Genomic DNA, 21,915 nt, shown 5'->3' on the forward strand with positions numbered 1-21,915 from the left:
AATAACGAATTAAATTATTGCCTCTCCTGTGCCAGTGAAGGTCAAAAGATACAACCAAGATGTAGCACCAAGTGTTCCTAATGACAATCCCTTTAGATTAGGTCTCAAGTTGAATCCTGCTTAAGAGCACAACACAGCCATGTGCTTCTCCAGCTCTGAAAAGGATTTCCTTCTTTAATTAAGCATCAGGTGAGGCATTGGTTTGCTCTTAAGAGCCATGCCATTCGGAAAAGATGTAGCTTTAAAAACTCGAACTGGGTGAGATGAGCTGCACCTGCTCTGAGGGGTATCTGCAAGCTGACAACCCAGGAGGAAAAAGCAGGTTCACATCTCCTATTTTGGGCTCACTCATCAGCATATGTGTGCTTCCTGGAATGCTGATGAAATTGGGGGCAGTGTTCACATTCTCTTTCTTCTGTTTCCTTACTTTCCCATGTTTTGATTGAATGCTTATAACTTGAGTAAGATTACAGTGTGACTACCTAGAATGGGGACTCTGAGCTTCCTGCAGGTGTCATTCAGCACCTGAAATGCCTTTGTATTCCATTGGCTCACTGAGAGTTAGGGATCCTCCAATGTTGATCAAGATCTTTAGAGTAGTAGGTGGGAACTTTACAATCCTATCATGTGGACTAAGCTGCTGGCAAATAAATAACTTCCATCTTACTAGTGATAAATGGTCTGTGATAATGACCGAGATGATATTCTAGGCAACAAAGTGACCCAAAGGAAGTTGTGTAAGCATTGTTATTAGTAAACATTCATTAAGCTTCTACTTTGTGCCTGGTAAATGGGCTTTTGTTTAATGAATGCTTTATTATACTATTACCATTCATTTTAAATATCCATATATATAAACCTGATTAAACATTGTCTACAACTGAAATTTCTTCATTTAGGTAGGCCTTTTTTATTATTGTAAATTAATGTCCAAATACAGTTGTCTCCATTTTCCCACCACCACTTCCTCCCCTCTGACACTTCCCACACCTCCCACCTTCAATCTTACCCCGCCTTTGGCTTTGTCCACAGGTCCTTTACACATATTCTTTGATGCCCTTTCCCCTTCTTTCCCCTATTATTTTCCTCCCCCACAGCTTTGGTTACTGTCAGTTTGTTCTTTATTTCAATGTCTCTGGTTATATTTTGCTTACTTACTTGTTTTGTTGATTAGGTTGCACTTATGGGTGAGATCATATTGTATTTCTCTTTCACTGCCTGCCTTACCTCACTTAGCATAATGCTTTCCAGTTCCATCCACACTGTTGCAAAGGGTAGGAGTTCCTTCTTTCTTTCTGTTGTGTAGTAGTACTCCATTGTGTAAATGTACCAGTCTTTAGAGAGCATATCCCATTGTGTGCATCCTGGATAGTGAAGTGCGAGTATGTTAAAAAGGTAACATTTGATCTAGATGGTTACAGTAACAGTGCATGGATTTAACCAACTCAATGCACCTCACTTGTAAACTAGTCATGAATATTAAATGTGTGATTATCTTGTAATATCAAAGCATAAATATAAAACAATCCTATTTTCTGTGCATTTATTCAAATGTATTTTATGATTTGATGAGCAACCATATCCTACCGTGCTCCTTGGACATTAATAAAATCAACTATCAGTGTCTATCTACACTTCCAAGATCACCTGGGCTATGTCTACAGTTTCATTTGTCTATGCTCATGAATTCCAGTTGATCTTAGCCTCTCCCTCAAGTTCCAGACTTATCAACCCAATTGCTCCTTGGATCATCTAGAAGTTCCACAGCTCTACCCAACTCATTGTAGCCAAAATGAGCCTCCAAAATTCTTATCTGGTGTTCCTCAATTTGGTCATTGGTGTCACTATTCAATCAATAACTGTAATACAGATTTAGTAGTTGACCTTGGCTTTTGGACTTTTTCATTTAAAAAAATCAACCTCACATATACATATCTTGCAATCATCTAATGAGTCATATCTATTCTATTTATAAAACATTTACATTATATTCTTACTGCATGACTTTGTTTATGTAAACTTTCATCATCTTCTGGCCTGAAACATAATAGGACTTTCCTAATGGATCTCCCGACTTTCACTGGTTTGTGTCCACATCTCAAATGAAGTTTCTTTCCTACCACTAACTTCAACTTTCCTTGTAGCACAATGGAGTCTAAACTCCCTAGCATGATTCACAGCCCTTTAATCATCTGACCTGTGCTCACTAGCCCTGCCTGGTCTTCATACATCTAACCTGTCCATTAGCTCACACACTCACACCTCCATTGCTCTGTGTGAGTTGTTTTCTCTTGTTAGAATGCCTTTCTCTTCTGATTGTGAAACAAATCCTGTATATCCTTTAAAACTCAAATCAGGCATCACCTCTGGGAATTCCCTGAAATCCACCTTCTGCTTTTAGGCAGAACAAGAAGCCTCCTCTACTAAGCAGATGCATTTCACACTTTATGTCTCTTATTTCAGTAATTATGACATTATTTTATATTGTAATATTGTTTGTATTTGTCTTCATCAACAGACTTATCAACTTTGTATCTCCTGGCCTGACAAAGGCTCTGGAATTTATATATGGAATATAGTAGACATTCATATATATAATGTTAAAAGAATGAATCAATCATTTATACTTTTGATGACATTCTTAGAAAGACATCTTTATGCTTACAATTGATAAAAAGAGAAAATCTAACAAAACTAGAATCAGAAAATCTGTATTTGTTTTAACACTCAGTGGTTAAATTGCATTTCTGACGGGTTGGCTCAGTAGCTATGCTTCACGAAAGAGCATAAGACATGGGGAAGAGGTTTATTCATCTCAGCATTGGGACATTTTGCTCTTCTGCAAAGCAAAGGGATCTGGGGTCTTTCTTGCATGCTAGCCATGTCCTGTGAAATCCCCCTTGTGTGTAGACATTCTAATAAGGATGGAGAGTGTGATTGGGACTTCACAGGAGATAGGCTTTTATAGAAAGCATATAGGAGAAGAGAAAGAAGACAGAACTAAGGAAGAAAACTCTCACTGGCCAAGACCATAGCTTTCCACATCCCCATCTCTCTCTGGGGCCAGACTCTTATTTTTGCTTATCCATCTCCCTTCCCTTCCCAGTTATTTCCAGAGGTTACTTCTCTCTCCTTCTTTACTTCTTTTGTGACCTATGTCTCTTGACTACTCATCAGACTCTACCATGAAATCCACCCAATCTAACAAGTCCAGTTGTTGAACGCCACCTCTCCATCTCTTTCCCTAAGTCTCTCTGGGAGAGACTCCAATTTGACAAGAGAGGGTATGTGTCTAACCCTGGTTCCTAGAGAGGTGACTGGTTGGCATGAGGCTGTGAGAGGAGCAGTTTCTCTAAGAAGTAGGTACTAGAGAAAGGGGGCACTAATTGGCTTCTCTGTGGTAACCATGGAGAGATGTTGGCTGACCTATACCTGTAGCATCAGCAGCCTTTCCATCTCCTAAACTCTCAAGAAAAGGACACCCTCAAACATGTGAGATTTCTACTCACATCCTGTCATAGGCCCAGACCAAATCAAGTTATTGGAATTAGGAGTCCTGTTATATCACTCCTACGAGGTGACAGACAGCTAACACCAACAGAACAAGGGGACTTGGGGAAAGAGTGATCTGTCATGTCTTTTATGACTATTTTATTCTCCAAACTGTTTGTCCAATTTTCTATTTAGGCAATCCAAAGAAAAGGTTATTCTCATGAAGACAGAATGACCATTTAGGGACATCTCCAAGCAAAACTATTCCATCTTTACAATGTCCATGTTGGTGTCACATAGAGAAATACCAGTGATACTGCACAGAATGGATCTCTCCCTACTGTAGGGGAGTAAATATCCTGTCCTCCACTTATCTTAGTTTCTCCAACTGGGGAACTATAAATTGTACTGGCAAAAGACAGATTAACAAGAGAGGAATATACACATTTAATGTTAGATGTTGTGACATGGGAGCATTTATCAGAAAATGAAGACCCAAAGAAGAAGTTAAGCCTCAGCATTTCATAGTAGGTTGGATGAAAAGTGGAAAGTCGTGGAAAAACACAGTAGGAAAAAGAGCTATGATCTAAGGATAGTGAACCAGAGCAACTTAAAGGCCTGTGTATTTGGATTCCTCTTGGTGTCCCTCCATCTCCAGAGAAAAGAATACTCTTTTACTGTATAGAGAGCACTTCTCATGTGAGCACTTATGACCTGTTTTATGGGGAAGGGTAAGTCAGAGAGCTCTCTTGCACTTGCTGTTTTTCAAACCCTTTCAGCTTAACAATAAGCCATCATGCTGTATTTTGGAGTAGCATTGTTCTGATCCACCACTATCCACCCAATCTTCTGCTCCAGGGTCCCAGGACACAATGTAATATCTGGAAGTAAAATTTCCCTCCTGTTCCTTAGCTCTCACAGCTCTCAACCTGAATCTCATTTCTGGCCCTACCTACTTGTCTACTTGTGTTCTGGTTATTAGAGAACATATATCAACCTCTGAAGCTTTTTGCTGACAGAGTATATCTGCCTTTTGTAGCTGCACAGTGCAAACCAGATGGCATGTACTCAGTAGTATTTGAATGAAACAAAGGCAGGAAGCTGAATTATGCAATAATAAATCCTAAAAACCCAAGATTCTTATTTATGGCACCCATCCCCATTCTCCCACATCATGGTAAAGTTTGTTTCCTAGGTAGCAACTACTAAAATCTGTCATCCTGTTTTTGTCTGCCTTCCCCACTATATAACATAAGCTCCACGAGGGCCAGGGTTTTGTATATCTTGTTTACCAAACACAGTATTGAAAATAACCATTGTAGAAATAAGCAAAGACCAACTAAATGAGAACAAGCAAATGCTGTTTATTGAGAGCTTGCTATAGCTAAGGCATCAACCACCATCACTTGTGTTTTGGAAGAGGCTCAAAGTTGGGCAGAAGAGTGAGAAACTTTATAGGAGGGAAAAGGGGAGTTTTGGGAGATGCCCTGATTGGATTCTTTTGGGCTGAGGCTTTAGGTGGACTAAATAGAAGCAGGACCTTTTATGTGACTGGTTACAGGGTACATTTAACTTTCTCTTATTGTTTCTAAGTTGGAAATGGGCATAAAATTAGAGAAGTGTTTTCTCAGTTGGAAATGGGGACAAAAATTATAGAATCTGTCCATTACTAATCAAGTTGTGGAAATTTTTGAGCCAAGTGTTACACAGATTTGTGTTTGGCTTCCTGAACTGATTGCTAGAGATAGAAGTCAGAAGTGGTCTGACTTTCTAAAAGTCTGATTTATGGATAGCACACTGGTTTTCTAGGCTGGTTGCTAGGGATCATAGGCCAGAGCTTTATTTTTCTATATGGTCTGGATGTTTTTCATTTTTATAGTCGGGCTTTCATTGTTGACGGGAAGGAAGGAAGGAAGGGAGGAAGCAAGGGAGGGAGAGAGGAAGGAAAGAAGGAAGGAAGGCTATTATCCAACTGCCATTATGGAGATTTCATTTTGAACACTACATGTCAAGGAGCAACTCATCAGAGCTGACATGATGGCTGTTTTCAGGAGTGTCCACCCTTGAATCCTATTCCATAACCCAAAGCTGGACCACTGTGAAGAAGAAAGAGACTCTTGTCCTGTCAATCAGCCAAAGAAGAGCCAAAGGCTTTTGAGGAGGCACTTAAAGAATTTTCAGTTTGCAGTTTGTGCAGAAACTGTTGTTCAGGTAATTTAACATTGATTTTAGTTTAAAACGCAATTAAGACAAAATGGACAGCCACTAGCCACTTAGGTTAAATAAGCTTAGATTTAAATTGCTCCCCATTACCACCTTTGTTTTCTAAGTTTGAGCTTTTTAATGCTAATTTAGCCTGCAATTGGGTGGTAGCCCAATTGGGACAGGTGGATGGAAGAGGTACCAGAGCCATGGAGAAGGTTATTGAAAGAGGACCTAGTTAGGTGCAGTGTTCCCAGGGTGGGATGGGTTCTCTTTTATACTGCTACTCAAAATGGTTAGTGTAATATTCCAGTATTCTGATTCCTTTGGTCTAAAGTCCTAAAAGTGGTGCACACATTTTGATTTACCAGTTGTGCTTTCAGATATTTACCTTGAGATAACAGAGACAAGCTCATGACATTATGGGCAAGGATATTCACTTCAATGTTATTTAACATAGAGAAACAAGAATGAAAAGTAATACTTATTTGTTGCAATGCTATTTAATTATAAACAAAGAAACATTTCTCTCAGCAGTGTGCTTGATACATGCCACCTCAAGGAAAAGGTTATGTGTACATGCTAAATTATGTGTATAATGGAAGAGGTAGAATGGATGTTCAAATGCAATAATTCTGTTTCTTGCTCAAAAAAGTCTGCTAAACCTCATTAAAGAATGTCATTCACCTGGCCCTACTTTAAAGTTGTAAGGTGAACCATTTTTTAGAGCACACTTCTAAAATATGCCCAGGTAATTCATGCATTTGCCTGTTAGGAAATGTGGTCATTTGCCAGCAACCAATGTTGAGCTAATGGGGTCCATTTTGGAATATAAGCACAATAAGTCCATCATAAATCGTATGCTCTCCCATCTCAATATGCTTCATTAAGCTCACTTTTCCTGATGCAACTGGATTATTAGATGTCAGGACAATGAAAATCATTAGATCCCACTGTTCTAATCCTACAAAGCACCAGTATGGTTGCTATGTAATTTTACTTTATTTTTTCAGACAGAACCTGCGTTGTGCTTTTCTATGAGAAAATATTTTCAAACTGGTAAAGAAGCAATATTACTGCATTGTGAGGCATATCTCAGTAGGTCATTACCATAACTTCTAACAGAAAGGGTAATCTATGTCACATTTTACTTCAAGGATAAGATTGATTTTCATAAAAATCTTTAGTGCACTGAGGCTTAGCAATTTTTTTTTCCTGTGAAGAAGCAATTAGATACTGGAGTTTTCCAGAAATGTTAGGTGAGTGTAAGCCAAACCTTGATTTTTTTGAAAGTCCTATCACTCAGTATTTGAAGAGAAAAGGGAGAACTCCTGGTGAGGAGAATGCTGTCAGCAGCGTGGCAGTTGTCATCCCTCCCATGGCCAGGGGGTTCCACTTCCTCCCTATATTTACAACTGGAAAATTGGCAAATGCCTAAAATAGCAAAGAAGAAAATAATAAGCACCCATATTTCTACCACTGAGAACTGCCTATTTTAAATAATTTCTTCCAGGTATGTGTATCTATATACCCCCCCACACATTTAAAAATTGGTAAACATGTTCTCTTTACTGTCAAAACAACCCATATGTGTGTATAGTATTTGTGTATATATATAAATATATTATGTGTGTGTATTTTAATGGTTTTATATATACAAATTTTATTTGATGTTATTTATATGTAGGTGTTTACATGTATAAGTGTACATATGTATATATGGGGTCTGTCCAGAAAGTATTCATCCACATAGTATGACAGACATTTATTGAAGAAAATACAAAATACAAAAAATATTGTACATAGGACAATGACACCTCAGTCCTCTTCAAAGTAGGCACCTTGGGACCTCACACAGTTCTCCTAGTCACCATCACTTGCCCTGTTATATTTCCTGAATCTCATCAATGGTCTTGAAACTCATCCATTTCAAAGGTGATATTAGTTTGGGAAAAGCCAGAAGTCACAGGGCACCAAATGTGGGCTACAGGGGAGAGCTGAGTCATGTGGATGATTTGATGTTTCACCCAAAAAGTCTGCATGAGACATGATGTTGTCGTGGTAAAGCTACCAAGTTGCCCATAGTTTCAGCCTTCAGAATCATCTGGATAGTTTCCTTAAAGGAATGTCCAAGCTTAACACAAAATTTGATGCAGATTCATTGCTTTACTTGCTCAGTCATGTTGAATGTGATGGCCACACAGTACACATGCTCACTCAATGGCATGTACTGCCCTCACTGACCAGTACAGTGAAGTTATCATTGTTCACACATGCACATTCCAGTCCACTCCCCTTGGCTGCCAGGATACACTGATGTCACACAAACCATTCTCATTATATTAACAATGGTTGGACTTCTTCTGGATAGACCTCATGTATTTACAGGTGGTGTGTATATAAAACACACATATTAACTTTTATAAAAATATAAAACGAATATATAAAGTCTCTTAAAAGGGAGCTAGAACCCTCTCACTCTCTACCATTAGCCCCAGTCTCCTCCCCTTTCCCTAGCTAGAACACATAAGAATTTAGGGCCCATTCTTCTAGACCAGAGATTGAGGAACTTCTGTCAAGGGCCAGGTAACAAATATTTTGGGCTTTGTGGGCCGTTTGGTCTCTGTGTTCTTTACTCAGTTCTGCAGCTGAGCAAAAGCGGTTGCTGGCAATGTGTAATCAAATGAAACTTAGTTACATTCCAACAAAACTGCACTTGTGGACAGTGAAATTTGAATATTCTACATTTTAATGTATCATAAAATATTCCCCTTCTTTTTATGTTTGTTAATCACTTAGAATATAAAAGACATTTTCAATTAGTGGGCTGTATAAGACAAATAACTACTGAATTTGGCCAACCTCCTTTCTGGATTATTTCCTATGCATCCACAAATGCGTGTTTATCTACAAAAAAATCTCTCATATTATTTCATTTGTGCATTTTCTTTTTTTTTAAATATATTTTATTGATTATACCATTACAGTTGTTCTATTCCCCCCCTTCATTCCCCTCCACCCGCACCCTCCCTCCCCCACCATTCTCCCCCCTTAGTTTATAACCACGTGTCTCAAGGTCTTTGGATTCTATATTTCCCCCACTATTCTCGCCCTCCCCCCTATCTATTTTTTACCTACCATCTATGCTATTTTCTGTGCCTTCTCCCCCCTTCTCCCCCTCCCACCCCCCTATTTCTAACCCTCCATGTGTTCTTCATTTCTATGGTTCCACTCCTGATCTAGCTGTCCTCTTGGTTTGCTTTTGTTTTAGGTGTGGTTGTTAATAACTGTGTGTTTGCTGTCCTTTCACTGTTCATATTTTTCATCTTCTTTTTCTTATATAAGTCCCTTTAGCATTTCATATAATAAGGGCTTGGTGATGATGAACTCCTTGAACTTGACCTTATCTGAGAAGCACTTTATCTGTCCTTCCATTCTAAATGAAAGTTTTGCTGGATAAAGCAATCTTGGCTGTAGGTCTTTGGATTTCATGACTTGGAATACTTCTTTCCAGCCCCTTCTTGCCTGTAAGGTCTCTTTTGAGAAATCCGCTGACAGTCTGATGGGTACTCCTTTGTAGGTGACTGTCCCCTTATCCCTTGCTGCTTCTAGGATTCTCTCCTTCATTTTAGTCTTGGCTAATGTAATTATGATGTGCCTTGGTGTGTTCCTTCTTGGGTCCAACTTCTTTGGCACTCTCTGAGCTTCCTGGATTTCCTGGAAGTCTATTTCCTTTGCCAGACTGGGGAAGTTCTCCTTTATTATTTGTTCAAATACGTTTTCCACTCGTGGCTGTTTCTTTCCCCCTTCTGGTACCCCTATAATCCGGATGTTGGAACGTTTAAAGATGTCCTGGAGGTTCCTAAGCCTCTCCTCATTTTTTTGAATTCTCATTTCTTCATTCCTTTCTGGTGGGATGTTTTGTTCTTCCTTCTGGTCCATTCCATTGATTTGAGTCCCAGTTTCCTTTCCATCACTATTGGTTTCCTGTGCATCTCCCTTCATTTCAATTAGTTTAGCCTTCATAAGTTCCTCTAATTTGTGACTTTGTTCCTCTAATTTGTGACTATAATCTACCAGTTCTGTGAGCATCCTGATAAATAGTGTCCTGAATTGTGCTTCTGACAGGCTGGCAATTTCTTGGTCGCTTAGAGTTATTGGCTCTGGGACTTTGAGTTCTTCTCGCGCCATCTTTCGGGCTGTTTGTGCCTGTTCCATAGCAGGATCAGAGCCCTAAAGTGTTCACTAGAACAGGGCAACGAAGTCGCTGGGTTGTGACGTTGTATGTGGGGGTGGGGTCAAGGAGGGACTATGGCGTCTTGTCCTCTGCCGCCTTCTGCCACGGCCCTCACTGGTGCTGCAGTTGCTGCCGTCACCGGGCCCACGCGTTTCTTCCCACTGCACGCGAGTGTGCCACCGCCGTCAGCCCTCGCCCCCTGGGGCCTGCGTGGTCTGTCTCACTGTGCGCGAATATGCGCCCGCGGTCTGCCCCGCACCCCAACTGGTTCCCGTCTGCCTGCGCGCCTGGGTCGGGGGCCCTGTCCTGCCCGACCCTGCTCGCTGCTGGCTCCGCCCCTCTTACCGTCCCGTTGAACGGTTAGATGTAGTCGGACTTCCGTATAATTCAATTTTCTGTCCTTTGGTTGTGTCTTTGTTTCTCCAAATCTTTGTTGTATTCAAACTTGGTTGTGGGAGAAGGCACAGTGTTTCCACCTATGCCTCCATCTTGGCGGAAGTTCCATTTGTGCATTTTCTTTGGTACATAGTATCATAGTACGTGAATCATTTAAAACTTGTGTTTTTAACTCAGCAGAATTTTTACCGAAAAAATATGTATATATAGTTGTACTCTGTAGTTTGTATAGATAGCTTTTTCTCTATATACATCTATTTTAATAGATTAGTCACATGTAGCCTTAATCAATTTCTTCACTGCTACATAGTACTCCACAAAGGATATATCGTATTTTTATGCTGATAGAAATTTACTTTGTTGTTTCTTTCCTAGTAAAAGCAGTGGTTTAAAAATTAAAAAAGCTTTGGCTGGTGTGGCTCAGTGGATTGAGAGCTGGTTCAAACCAAAAGGTTACCGGTTCAATTCCCAATCAGGGCACATGCCTGGGTTGCAGGCCAGGTCCCCAGTTGGGGGTGTATAAAGGGCAACAGATGGATGTTTATCTTGCACATGTTTCTCTCCCCCTCTTTCTCTTTCCCTTCCGATCTCTCTAAAAAAAAATTAAATCTTAAAAAAATAAAAGCAGTGGTGCCGTTGTATCCCTAAATATAGCTTGTGCAAATATTTGTTGGGTGAACATTAGAACTGCTTGGTTATGGGGTGTTCACATATTCCACTTTCGTATATTTCAGTAAATCAGTGTTCGGAATGACAGTACCACTTTGCATTCCCATGGGAAGACTCTCTGATTCTTGGTTTGGGGGTTTCATCCATTGCTGTCTTCCTCACAGAGAGGGAACAAGGAAACAACCTTAGCTCTGTATCATCTAGTCTTGTTGCCACAGATGCTAGTGTGGACCTTTATTTCCCTTTGGGTGAGTACAGACATTGTTTTAACTCTTTGCTGGGGCACTTACACATGAGAATAGCAATTTATATCAATAACCAGGTTTGGCAACATCTGCCAAGGTTGTCACACTCTGTGATTAAATGGCCATATGTGCCAGGGAACAGGAGGACAAATGGGGTTGTAATTAGGGTTTGCTATCTCTCCACCCCCCACCTTCGCCATCCTTAACTTAAATAACCTTGCTTTTGTGTACTGATTTTTAATGAAATTATTCCACTGAGAATGCCCATCTCTATTGGCATATAAAGTAAAATAACACTTTATGTATGTGTTTCTCTTTAATTACATAGGGTTCTGGTTGAGCAAAAAGTCTGGAGGCCCATCTGGTTATGCCAAAATCTAGAAACCTTTTGCCATTTTCCACAAAGCCAGTGCAAGCCCTGACCAGATGATGTGTGCCTATGCTAAACCTTAGCTGTTAAAATGATGAGGAAGCACACTGGGTTGTCACTGTGAAAGGAAGTTTCATCTAACATTACCTTAGCACCCCTTAAATGCCACTGTCCCCAAGAAAGGCAAGTAGACAAAAACACAGAAACTTTTTTCTAAACCCTGCAAGGAACAATTGAAACACTATATTAACGTATATTTAAAAACAACCTTAATGTATCTTTAATGCATAGGATGGAAAACACAAAACTCATTTTGTTACTGGTGTGACAGAGATGGATTATGGTTATGTAAGGACTTGGCATGTTCCAAAACAAAAAACAAAACAAAAAAACAAACCTTGAAAATATTGCCTCTAGATGTGAAGCTATAATAAATATGAAAACAGATATCTGAAAGATTTATTAGCATTTTACAATTTGCTTACTGATACATAAAATAATAATCAGTTGCACACAAATTCTTTAACAAAAATAAAGCATCTGAGAAGTGACACAGGAAGCCCATGAATCTTTCACTGTTAATCAAACATAGTGTGTCTACCCACATATGAAATTTTCTTCCACGTGGAGATCCCTCCCATTCAATCCATAAGTGCTTGAAGAAGCAAGGCCATCTTAGTGCATATAGTTTTTAGTTGTGACTGTAAGGAAAAAAGAAAAACTGATTTTTCTACTTCCAAAAGATTCACTTCCCCAGCCAATCAAATACTTAGTATCTGAGCAAACAGCACCTAGACTGGGAATACCTAGGACCTTGTACTACTCATTACCACTAAAAACAAACAAACAAACAAAAAAAAAAAAACCAAAAAAACCTGGGAAATTTACTTTGATGTCATCATTCTTCAAGGTAAATAGATTTTCAAAGGTGATCCTAAAGTTCAGCAGGGCACGGTAGATATTTTCCTCGCCAAAGCAGGTTTAGACTTTCTACCATTCTCATTCAGTACATCATATCCAAGACAATATGAGATCACTACGCTTTACTAGAAAAAGTACAACCTCTTCTCAGAGGAAACATTGAGGAAATCGTGTCAGCAGCATTGGGGGAAGGGCGTGATGGAATTTCCATCCTTTACTAGTGTTTATATGTGAAGTAGTAGCATGTTGGAAGTCATAAATACCGTCCCATGGACATTTTGAATAATGCAGGAGTAGTATAAGTAATTGGAAGTGCTTATATCCTGCCTTTAGACATTTCACTGCTCGTGAGTTAAAATTGGTTGTCAAGTGTGAGCTCGGAGGACCGTGCAAGGTGCCCTATTCTGTCATGTGGTACATATTTAATGCTCGAAAGAACAGGGGAAGGGACACGTGCAGGAGAGAGAGAGAGAGGGAGGGAGGGAGAGAGAGAGCGAGAGAGAGCGAGAGAGAGCGAGCGCTGCCAGCTCCGTGCTTTGCATGAGCTTGTTTGAAGGAGCCTGGAGGTGAGACCCACGGAGCCTGGGCATCCACTGCCTTCTCGGGGCTGCAAGACTTTGCAAAAACATTGGGCGTCCTATTTGGCGAGTGTTTTTGGCGCGGGAGCAGAGGCGGCCAGGGAAGCTGGGCTGGGGCTCTCTGCAGCTTTCCTGCCACCTCGGTGGCCTCCCTTTGTGTGAGTCTCCGCGTTGATTGCCTCCTTGCTTGGGCTGCTCGCTCGCTCGCTTTCCCCGCACGTTCTGCACCTGCTGGAGACAGTGTCAGGCTGCCAGGCAGCCAGGGCAAGCGCAGCGCCGCGCACTCGGCTGACTGGAGTCATTTACATTGCTAGCACGTGGGGGCCGTGCGCTGTTGCCTCGGACTTCTCCAGTGTTCTCCCGGGGAGGAAACAGGAGGCACTTTGCAGCCGACAATGAAATCTTGGCAGCTAATTGCAGTCGTGGGAGATGCCCTTCAGGTAAGGCGAGAGAAGGCTCTAAACGCTGTCAGGGAAGGAGAGACAGAGAGGGAGAAGAGGGAGGGAAGGAGAGCAGGCGGCTTCTGCAGAGGCTTCCTGAAGCCCACTGACTCACGGGAGGGGGTGGAAGAGGGACGGGGCCGGGGGCGGGCGACAGAGGGGAGGAGTGTGCAAATTGACATTTTTGGCTGCCTGTGGCAGAGGAGCCGCCGCCAGCCGCTGTCCAACGTGCACGCAGGGAGGGTGGCGGCTGCTGATTAAAATAGGGACCTGCCGGCGGATGGAATCCGGGAACAGCGGAGCCGCGATGGAAGGCTGTGGCTGCGTCCACAGCGCGTGAATGAGCCACGGTACGTAAGGCCACCCTGGGGACCGTGCAGGCTGGGCGCAGGGCTCGCCAGGGCGCACCCAGGGGCGCTGAGTGCCTGGGAAGGCGCGTTTGGAGTAACCGGGGTGCCCGGAGATGAATCGATTTTCTTTACCGGCTAGAAGTTCATGGAGAACTTCGTTGCCCATGCTCATTGACTCCGTTTAACTTTATTTTCAGAGATGAATAAGCGTTTATAAGAAAAGGCGTGAAAGTCCCAGTAGGCTAGGCAAGGGCTTTGCAAAGGTGCGCGGTTCTTTAAATGGGAGGTTGATGAAACCACTGGCCAGATGGACCGTGCATTTATTTGGAAAGTTGGCAGGCTCCCCGTTCCGGTGGGCCGTGCGTGTGCGTGTGTGAATATGCATGTTTGTGTAAACATGTCTACCGTGCTAATTGCGCTGGTGTACTCTCTCCCCTCTGCTTTTCCTGGTTCTCAAAGAAGAGATCTGAAATGAACAATACTGAAGATGTTTTGACTTGAGAAATATGCTCTTGGCCATTTTATTAAATGACACAACAGTTGCCCCCTTTGAGAGATCAAATGGGGGGGGGTGTGCTTTGCCTTCCAAAGTGACGAGATTAACTGGCAAGCATTTTAAAAATATGCAAAGTGTTGAAACCGACCTTTATCAGCCTAGAAGAACCACCTAGAAGACTCAGTCTCAGGCTATCTTTCTAGCCATTATTGTCAGATTACAGTGAAATTGGTGGTTTTGTGTAGTTCTGTCGACAAAAGAGCTGTGCCCGCCCCCACACACACTTAATAGGGGCTCAAGGGGAATTCTGAATTCAAAAGTTTTGTTGGTAAAATCATCTTAATAAAATGTTCATTAAACTACATGCTAAAAAGAGTCACTTTCTGCACATCTTTCGATAGCTCATAATTTACTCGTTGTTTATCATAGGGTTTAATTTTGGTCCCACAGAAATGAATGCAGTTTGTAATAGAGGCAGTCAAAATGATTGTGTAATCCTCTTTATCTGGGTAGCTGGGTGGCAAATTGTTTGGTTTAGGATCAATACGTATCTTTGGAAATCCAAAGGGCAGGAGTATAAATGTGTCTATGAAATGAAGTGACTTACCTTTATGGTTTGCTGTGATTAAGTTCGAAGAGGGTTGTTCTTCAAGTAAGTAAACTAAACTCAATCAGTGACAGCTGTTTATCACTAGCATTTATAGGGGATGCGGGTTGCATTCCTGATTTTCATACAAGAAGCAAGATTTTTCAACTCTTATCTGCCCACTCACACTCCCCACACAGGCCAATGATTCCTCTGTATTAGAATACTCACAGATTATGAAGAGAAAATTGCTTCTCTGAAGAGTGGAGGAAGTATTACCTGTGGGGGAAGGTTTCCTCTAGTCCTCCTTTTCTCTTCTCCCTCCCTCCCTTCTTTCTCTCTTTCTTCCCTTCTTTCTTTTCTTCTCTCTCACCCTCTTCCTCTCCCACCCACCTATATTTCCTTTCTTCTGTCTTTATTCTTGTACCTGGAGCAGAAAGCTTTTCCAATATCTTTGACTACATTTTTATTTTAACAAATGTTTTGCAGCCTGATAATTGGAATGTGATTTTTTTCTCTTTGATAGTCTCTGTTCATGTACAAGAGATGATTAATATCAGGCAATCCACTGTACACAACTATTATTTTAAGAAGTGAATATTTAAACTTTTCATTTCATTTTAACCAAGCAAATAGACTCTTGGAGAGTGCATTTACTACATGAAAAGAGCTGAATCTTTTCTCTGTTATCACCAACTGACTGGCTTTTACAACAGTGCACTTGGCCTGTTATAACTTTATTGGGCTAAGCATATTTTTACATTTGTCTACTATAACCTTGTATTGCAAAGTTTTTTTTCTCAGTTACCTGCCTTAATTTTAGACTTGGAATTCATTTTAATCTGTATTTACTTGGACTCAGTAGGTATAACCATACACTTTGACTTATGGGCCAGTTTATTTAAGAATCATAAAAGCAGTTTATTCCTTTTTTTCAATTTTTTTCTCTCCCCATGAGTATGACACAAAAGTTGGAGTAGATTTCAGATAAAGGGCTTTTAGCAACAATTGCCTTCCTCTAAATTATAGTTTTAGAATTTTGAGAATATGAGAATTTTGAGATTTTGAGAATATGGTCATATTTTGAGAATATTATATGAAACTCAGAAAACATATTCCTGACTGTTTTCTGTCTGATTACAGAGAATCTGGTTAGATGGCTCAATCTCAAGCTAAATAACCATTGCAATGTCCAGTGGAATATAAATTTTGTCCTGTTTTCTGTCTAAATTTATACTTCTATATTATGTTTTGAGCAAAGTTGCAGTACCTGAGAAATGGAATGTGGTCTAAAAGAAAAACATTTATGAAATAATAATATAACTTTATTATTATTAATTAAACTTTTATGTTTAATTTTTAGCTAGTTTTAAAATTTATGTGTATTAGTTTCAAAGGTATCATGGGGGGGTTGGAGTAAGTTCTTTGAAAGTAATTCTAAAGGCATTAAAACAAAACTCAGTTGATGAGATTTTAGTCCTCATCTTGTGTTGATTTTGTAACAGGGAGAATAAAAATAAAAATAAACAGGGAGAAAAAGCATGGACTCTTAAAGATTTTTGCACTTTAGACTTTATTTTGATGTACATCAGGAAACTTCAAGATGTGGTGGTACATGAGATCTTTGTATAAATTCCTGGGTGCGCATTTTGTCCTTCTGTTTCTTTTCCTTCATCTTCATGCAGAGTGGGGTGTTTGCGTGTATTATTAGAAATAGTAAACAGGAGCAAATAAGGGCATGGGGAATTTTTAATTATGCATTTTAATTTATTTGAATTAAATTATATATAACAGAATAGCAGTCCTGGCAATTAGATATTCATGCTGCCCTCTCTGTTTGCATGTCACTAACAGAAATAAAAGTCAGCTTTTAACTCATACTACTTGACTTGGAAAGCTTTATAATTAATTATTCAATAACAAGAATGTGTCAAACAGTTTTCAGGAGTGTTTTCTATTGATAGATATGACGTTTATATGAAAAGTTGTATGTGTGTGTGTGTGGGGGGGGTGTTTTGTGTGCCCCAAAAGCTGAAACAGCTTATGTCAGCTATAGAGACTCGTTTTTGATTCAGCAAAACTAGGTTACGAATTCAAGCAATTAAAAATGACAAAAAGCCCAATTTCACTGCCTAGATTAATACACTTCCAATTTTTCCTGCTCCGTAAAATTTCAAAGTGTTCTTTCTGGTTAGGTGTGTGCATAACCTATAGGGTATCAGAAGGCCCCCATTTCACAGTTGCTTATGAAGTCTGAAGGCTTTGATGTAGGGAAGGTAAATAGGATCAATTGGATGTTCTTAACACGATTTTGTATTTGCAAGCTCTCATGAAATTATTTCCGTTGGGTTTAAAGGAAGAGCAAGAAGAGCAGTTGTTAGTGCCCTCACATTAATCGGTGGTGAACAATTGTTCAGCTAATCCCAGTGTCACGGGGGCCAGTGATATAATTGTAGCAGAGACAGTGCATCCATGATCCAGGATGACATATTTTTTTCTTACATAATGGTGGGCATATTTGTTACTTTTTCTCTATGTCTACTGGCATGGAGTCTGGAATTCTGGATTCCTGTTTATCTAATTAGCCAAAGCTCATTGTTCTTTACACTGGGCCTTATCACTTTCAAAGAAATTAGTAGTCACGACCAGCTGCACTGAATTCCCTGCAGCTGTTGGTCAGTTGGTTAAATTTTCTAGACTGGTTTGATGGACCTTGATCACACAAAGAGCGTGCATGCACAGACGCAGATCATCAGGGAGCCTGTTCCTCAGTACAGTCGCCCACACACTTTCAATCCAATGCTGAAACACAGCCACAACCACGTGAGTCCTGGTGGCCTGTGTGCCTGATGTTTGCTGGAAAAAGAGGACCCCTTAAGGAACATATATTAGGAAGGCTGCTGCCAGCATTTCCTTTTCTTTTCATGATAATTCTGCATCTGCATCTGCTACGTGACCAGTGATGTATTTCTTTGTTGTTTAATTGAAATCTCTACTCATGAGGAAATCAGTTGCTTGTTTACTAACGAGATGAAAATACCAGTTGTAGCTATTATAATTATTTGCATGTATAAATAAAGGCCTCCTATATTTGTTATAATGGTGAGGATGATGAAGGTTTTGTTGTGATCACCTCAACAGTAATAGGAATTACAATATGCTGCCTGGACATTTGCTGCCTCTGTATTGGGCATTGGACTGGACCTTTGCCGCAGTTTCTCCGGTTCTTACCACTATTCTGATAGGTAGGTACAATTTAGAGACAAGGAAGTAATCTTCAAGTTTTTTTTTTTTATTAGGATAAGCAATTAGACTCCAGATTTTTTCTGATTCTGGTAAATGAAGCTAGGACTGAACTGTACTCATCTGAATTTAAAAAGACACAAAATTGGGGTTCAACAGATGCCCTAAGCCAGTGGTTCTCAACTGGGAGCACTTCTATCACTTCCTTCTTCTCCAGGGACAAGATTTAGCAACACATTTGGTTGTCACCTTTGGGCAGGATGTGTTCCTAGCATCTATTGGGCAGAGACCACAAATACTGCTAAATATTCTGGGATGTGAAGACAGCCTTCTACCCCCAAACAACAAAGAATTACCCATCCCATCATGCTAGTAGTGCTGAGGTGGAGAAATTCTGCCCTATGGATGTCAGTGGTTCTGACTAATATATACATGGTCTGACTTTTCAAGATAGTGGATGAGGTACATGAATTTCAGTTATTAATTTTTTTAATCTCCACTTGGATACTGTGAATAGGATCGTGATACAAAATCAGAAAGTGTGTATTTTGTTACAATGCCTTCAAAATTGGACAGCTGCCTACTTTGGCATCTTTCCTTATAAATACGGCATTGATCATTGTGGTTTAAGTGCCTACTTTTCTTTGATTTACTTAGTGTTACCTCTCATAAGTTCTGGAAAACAAAATTTCTTTCTAAGGTACTGATGTCAATAAAAGAGGGATGAAAAACATCACTAAATGAGTCATGGGACTGTCATTGTAAGAACATTTCTTCTTCCTCTTCAGTATACAAACTCCATTATTTTATCCGTATCTTTAAGGGTTTGGCATATAGTTTTATTTGCTTATTTACTTAATAAACACTTAGACAGTGTTTCACATGGTTGTAAATGCTTTGAAATATTAATTCATTTAATCCTTAAAGCAAGTCTGGGGGTTTGTGTTGTTATTATTCACTTTCTACAGAGGAGAAAACCATGGCCCAGATAAGTTGACTTATTTGCCTAAGGCCACACAGTTTCTGAGTGGCAGAGCTGGGATTTAAACTCCACAGTCTGTGCTCCTAACCACGTTGCCATGCTCTTTAGTAAATTGAGTTTCTAAATGCACAGAAGCATAACAATTTATGCAATTCTTCACTTGAGTTTTGAAACAAAAGACATTTTTAGTTTCATTTTGGGCTGGTTGATCAAGACCAGTGCCTTAATCCTTTTTGAATTAGAGCAAATGATAATGCCCACAGTTTTATTTCTCACTATTTAACTATGTTTAAAGTGCACTGGACCAGGGTCAGAAGGACTTGTGAATCCTCTTTACGCAATCACTTTCAACAAGAGAAACGACCAAAGGAAAACAATAGTATTCAGAAGGGCATAATTGCAAGATGGATGAGCTCTGTTTTATTCCCTACTAACTGTGGTATTGGAAAACTAGAGAGAAATTACCCAGCTGGATCCCTTAAGGGATCATCAAGAAACTTAATTCTTTGGTTTTCTGGCACCTTTAGAATTTCCTAGGAAGCCCAGTGTGGTCCATACCAAGTAGAATATGGTGCATGTGGACATATTGATGGCCAGCTTGATCTTGCTAAAGCCAATCTGCTTATCTTCCCTCATTTAGACTATGGGAGGGACCATGCCTGGCTTGTTCTCTGTTGAGTTTCCAGCATGTAGTAAAGCCTATGAAGAGAAAAACAAACTTGCACAGATTTTTAAATAGAAGTGCCAGTTTGACACTTTGTTCTGCATTAGAAGAAGAGAGCTTGCAAGTCTGCCGTGAAACATGTATACATGCTTGTTCAAGAGAAAACCAAGATGGGAGTGGACTACCTCAGTAAATTTCAATTGAGTAAATGAATAAATGGATTAAAGAATCTATATTAAAAATTTTGTATTAAGGTTATGATGGGTTTGTACTTGAAAAGGAAATATCTTGTTTTGAGAAAGAGGAGGTTGTGCCCAGGAAAAGCACCAACGGGGCAGATGTCAATTCCATGCCAACTGCCTCCTCAGCCTTCTGACTCAGGTATACATTACTTATGTGTCAGTACATAGCTCCCTGTGCATTATCCTCCAAAACTTGAAGATTCAGAACCACAGAATGGACAGGCAAGGCACAGATGGTTTTTATGTGAGAGGGGAAGGGTCATGCCTATTGGACAACTTTGGTCTCGCTGCCCAGCAATGTCAAAGGCATAAAAAGGGGCTCTTGACCTACCATCCCCTAACCCCAGAACAGTGCAGGAACTGAGCTGAAAGTGGACATAATTATAGCTTTTTCTGTATATTTCAGTCCCAATGAACGCACATTTGCACAAAGAAAGCAAGGAGTGAGTCCCATTTTAGAACTGTCAAAAGACTGATGCTGGATCCATTATTGTCAAGTTTCTTTTCTTAATACAGTTCATCAAATTGGCTTTTGTGGAGTACCTATTCTGAGTGTTGGTTCAGGAAATGGTTTAAAATTAAACCAGAATTTGTTGTTCAATGGTGAATAAATGGGAATGAACTCACATAGCTATGACCATCTGATAAGTTTTTTTAAATTTAATTCTTGTTCAAGTACAGTTTTCTGTCTTGTATTCCCAGCCCTGCCCCCCCAGTGCTCCCCACCTCCCTCCCATTTCCACCCCCCACCTTAGTTATTGTCCATGTGTCCTTTATACTTGTTCATGTGAGTCCTTCCCCTTTTCCCCTGTGATTCTCTCCCCTCTCCTCTCTGGACCCTGTCAGCCCGTTCTGTATTTCAGTGTCTTTGGTTACATTTTGCTTGCTTGTTTGTTTTGTTGTTTAGATTTCTGTTAACAGTGATATCATAGACCATCTGATAAGTTTTGTATGTTTCGTCTATTAGTCTACAGTGCAGAAATACATGTATATTGCTTAATTGGCTAAAGGAAAAAAATAAGAAATTAGATTTAAAATAGCCATTTAAATTCCATATCCAATGGAATTGGTTTCTAACATTTTCACATTTAATGTGAATCTGGCTTTTAAAATAAAGACAGCCAATGATAAATTTTGTGTATCATTAAAAAGTGTATTCTACAAGGGGAAATGGGCTTCTGCTGAGTTCTTATTATAAAATTTGCTCAGGGAGCTAAAAATGTAGTTTACATCAGTGTTGTCAGTGGTTTAGGCTTCAACTTCTGCCGCTGATAGAAAAAAAACCCCAGGTTTTGTTGTAATGCAGTAGCTAATTGTTCAATATATAGAATTATGTTTCATTATCATCACTACTGATACTGTTGAGTGTTTGCAGTGTGCTAATATCTGGATACAAATGATTAAATTGAATTCTCCCAGAAGCCCTATAATGTAGATGTTCGTATAGTTCGTATTATGCACATTTTTCATGGACAGGAAACTTGAGATTTTCGCAAGTTGAGGTGGCCTTTCTAGGGTTGCGAACAACTAGTGAGTAGAAAGATTGGTAATCAAATTTGAAACTTTATGACTTTGTATCTCTTTCTGTTTAACTCAAAGTCCCTAGAATCTTTCTTCTAACATTGGAAAAATGAATTGGAGATAGATCAAATTTGTTTAGTCCTAGGAAATCCCTGTGGTCCTCCCATTAGCATTCACCTTCTTACAATCTTGGCTGAATATATGGATAGATAAATAAATGGATGGATGGACAGGTGGACGGATAGACTGACTAATGATACAGAAGGAAGCATGCATATAGT

General features: G+C 39.9%; 1 protein-coding gene across 2 annotated transcripts in view; it reads left to right on the top strand.

The window, feature by feature from the left end:
- Window positions 1-21,915, top strand: part of RBFOX1 (RNA binding fox-1 homolog 1) — a 1,495,983-nt gene that overhangs the window by 410,499 nt on the left and 1,063,569 nt on the right. Inside the window, exon 1 of one of the 2 annotated variants that reach the window (XM_037029877.1) lies at window positions 13,853-13,900. The exons of the other annotated variant lie outside the window; for it this stretch is intronic. The gene's annotated coding sequence lies outside the window, so the exon portion shown is untranslated. Of the gene's footprint in view, window positions 1-13,852; window positions 13,901-21,915 lie in introns of those variants that run through there. 2 annotated transcript variants of the gene reach the window in all.

Source organism: Sturnira hondurensis, unplaced genomic scaffold (genome assembly GCF_014824575.4).
Source record: "Sturnira hondurensis isolate 20B ecotype Veracruz unplaced genomic scaffold, ASM1482457v3 Scaffold0020579, whole genome shotgun sequence".
Classification (NCBI taxonomy): domain Eukaryota; kingdom Metazoa; phylum Chordata; class Mammalia; order Chiroptera; family Phyllostomidae; genus Sturnira; species Sturnira hondurensis.